This window comes from Callithrix jacchus, chromosome 22 (assembly GCF_049354715.1).
Source record: "Callithrix jacchus isolate 240 chromosome 22, calJac240_pri, whole genome shotgun sequence".
In the NCBI taxonomy this organism is placed as follows: Eukaryota; Metazoa; Chordata; class Mammalia; order Primates; family Cebidae; genus Callithrix; species Callithrix jacchus.
Window position 1 is genome coordinate 38,739,477 of NC_133523.1, and position 3,697 is coordinate 38,743,173.

General features: G+C 43.1%; 1 pseudogene; it reads right to left on the reverse strand.

The window, feature by feature from the left end:
* Window positions 1-1,755: 1,755 nt before the first annotated feature.
* On the reverse strand, window positions 1,756-2,630 carry LOC100399190 (ribosomal protein S11 pseudogene; annotated as a pseudogene).
* Between the last annotated feature and the right edge of the window lie 1,067 nt (window positions 2,631-3,697).

A 3,697-nucleotide genomic window follows, 5' to 3' on the forward strand; every position in this document is an offset into this window, starting at 1 on the left:
TCTAGAAGCCGCATGAAAATAATCAGCTGTGCAAAGATCTGCGATGAAAAGAGTTGAGAAGGAAGTGCAACTGCAAAGGCCCTGACTTCTATTTATAACACTTCCTAGACATATCTTAATTGTTCAGTTTCTTTACCTTTTTAAGCTTCAGCATTCTCATCTGTGACAGGCTAATAATATCTAACAGTGTTGCTCAGAAAATACAATAGCATGATATTTATTCACTCAAATATTTATTCACGAGAAACTTTATGCCAGGCATTGTTCCAGGCACCCGATGCACAGCAGTGAAAGCCTCGTCATGATAATCATGATACCTGGCATATAAGAAGCACTCAGTTATACACACCATCCCAGTTACTGTAATTACTTCTACCCTGTTTCATCCTAACATGGACCTGAAATGGTGGAAACCTGAGTGACCTACTGACTCAACGACCCTCTACTAGGAGACAAAGAGAGAATACACTAAATAAAGAAACTGGGAAATTCCTCGACCCTTAGCAAAAAACAACAACAACAAAAAAAACATTTCTGGTGGAAAGCGGCTGCAGCTAAGCAGACTGGATGGACATTTGTAAACCATGTGATAAAGAAGGAGGTCATAATGAGAGCTGGCATTGCCACAAAATGCAAGAAACCAAAGATCACTCAACTGGAGGTCTAGTACCGAGGTTATTTCTCCCTCTTCTGCACAGCTCTCTCTGAGAGAGAAACAGTCCCAATAAGGCAAGGCCGTGAAAGAAAAATGAGCAGTGAGATAACAGGATTGAATCACAGTTCCCCACACACCACAGGGTGAAATCTCTCAGTGCCAGCTGGATGTAATCTACCTGATTCTGTAATCTACCCCTCCTCCTCACTTCAAGATTCTAGGAAAGCTACCTCCCTCCCTACAGGACTGAGGGACAAAGGGCACGCCACTGTTGCTGCCCAGTGCAGGCTGTCTACGAACCTACTTGCACTACACCCTTCAGGTGACAATCAGAACACACAAACTCAAAATATGAACTCAGAGCCGTGACTCTCATATGCTGTGTGGCACTTAAGAGTGGAGTATTCCCTGTGGGTGCCTAGGCGGCCACAAAAGCAGAGCCAGCAACAATACAGAAAACCATCTCTCATGACTTATACAGTACTTAGTAAATTTCAAATGAATAAAAAGAGAGCACAAGGAATCAACTCTTTGCAAAAATGACTGCACAGACCCAAAAGTCTTAAATTAGTACAGAAATGGGTGAGCGGTATCCTGAGAGAACGGATTGTGGATCAGAGACTGCTGTGTCGAGAGTCTCCCATGCTGAGAGATGTCATGTCAAAGCTACAGCTGCTGGCCTCACACAGCTGTTTCCAAGCCTGGGATGAGGGTGCTGCCCGCCTGGGCCCCGCCCCATGCCCCATGCCAGCTATCTTCTGAGACAAGCTCGGTGGGGTGCCCGACGGAAGCGGAAGTGAGTGAGTGCGGAAATGAGTGATTCCGGTCGGCCGGCATTTCCCAGAACCCTCCGCAGGGAGGTTTGAATTAGAGTCAAGGTCTGGTCATCAGTGTGCGCCCCCTCGAGTCTCGCTCACTACCCACCGAGGAGAGGCGGCCCTGCATGGTGTCCTGTGGTCAGGTTTTGGCACCACCACACCTTCCTTGTCTCTCAGCAACATTTTACTCACTGTTGACATATTCGTGTTAAAGAAAACCTTACAATATTCTCAAACAAATTCATGCTCCCATCACCACTGGATATGAAGTATTACTGGTTGTTTTCGTGTAAATTACGTTGAAAGGTTTATTTGAAAAGGTGTGCATATTCAATATAAAAATGGAAAAATTCTAACAACGAATTTAAAGCCTTCTGTAATCCTAACACACATGAACACACTAATATCTTGGCTTATTTTCTGATGTTTGTGAGTCTATATACATTTTTTTAAATCCCTTCTCCTCAATGGCTCATAATAGCTTGTAACCATCTGTTTTCAATCACAGATCATATATTGTAGATGGTTTTTGACTACGTAATGAGATCGTTTGTAACGGTTGCCTAGGATCACTTAGTTTTTTTTGTTTTTTTTTTTTTTTTTTTTGAATGAGAAAATAACTTTATTTGATTGTGGGGAGTGGGCTGACGTCCAGCCTCAGAACTTCTGGAACTGCTTCTTGGTGCCGGCGGCCTTGGTGACCTTGAGCACGTTGAAGCGCACAGTCTTGCTCAGGGGTCGGCACTCGCCCACCGTCACGATGTCACCAATCTGGATGTCCCTGAAGCAGGGGGACAGGTGTACGGACATGTTCTTGTGGCGCTTCTCGAAGCGGTTGTGCTTGCGGATGTAGTGCAGGTAGTCTCGGCGGATGACAATGGTCCTCTGCATCTTCATCTTTGTCACTGCGCCAGAGAGGATCCGCCCACGAATGGAGACGTTACCAGTGAAGGGGCATTTCTTGTCAATGTAGGTGCCCTCAATAGCCTCTTTGGGTGTCTTGAAGCCCAGAACGATGTTCTTGTAGTACCGCGGGAGCTTCTCCTTGCCAGTTTCTCCCAGCAGGACCCTCTTCTTGTTTTGAAAGATAGTCGGCTGCTTTTGGTAGGCACGCTCGGTCTGAATGTCCGCCATCTTCCCGACAGCCTGCAAAAAGGAAAGTGGCGGTGCCGTCCGGGTTTCCTTATCGACTGCAGGATCACTTAGTTTTTAGGTTCCATACTACAACCTTGTCTTTCAGTAAACTCTATTTCCAATTTCAGTGTCGCTAAACTAGAATTGACCATTTCCTTAATTTTATCCTATTTGACAGACTAAACATGCTGACTTAGTATTGACTGCATTTCCTTGATCATGGAAATGCTGAATAAGTGTTGATATGTCACTGGTGGTGAACTTTCTGTTCATATCCTTTGCCCACTTTCTTCATTCATTTATTTTAAATTCTGTCTACACTAATGGTATTGACTCTGTTATAAATGATGAATTATTTCCCAGGTTGAAATGTTATACAATAAAGAAGCTTAAAATAGAAACACGTTGATTTGCCCAAAATTTTCTGTCTGTTTATTCTGGATTCTGCATTTTCCTGTAGGAGCATAAAGACTTTCCTCACCCTGACTCCCAATAAACATATGTCTATATTCACTTCTAATGCTTTTGTTGTTTTGTTTTGTTTATTAAATGTTTCTTTCGTTTTTAAATACTGGGTTTCACCATGTTGGTCGGACTGGTCTTGAACTCCCGACCTCAGGTGATCTGCCCACCTTGGCCTCCAAAGTGCTTGGATTACTGGTGTGAGCCACCACGCCTGGCCTGCTTTTACTGTTTTTTAATCACTGTGAGTAGTATCAAAAGAAACTCCTGTTTTCTGATTCTTTCCCTATAAAATGAAATGCTATTTTAATCACTTACAACATTACTCTTTATAATTAGATATTTTCTGGAATACAGTTCTGTTCTCAAGATAAACATGTCTTTTTCTGTGCCATCAGGAGAGGTTTCAATTAGAGTGATAACACATTTCCTTATTTCTCCATTCTCATTATTGTTCAAAAATTGTATCTTAGAAGTTCCAGGACTCTCTCTTCCAAATAGACTAATTGTTTTGATACATTCTCAAAAACTGTCTGGGGCTCCACAGCATCCAAAGCCTCTGGGCATTTGGTCACACACCCACCCGTTTTTGCTTGAATATGAACAGTCCTAGTTTTCAGCCCAGTCT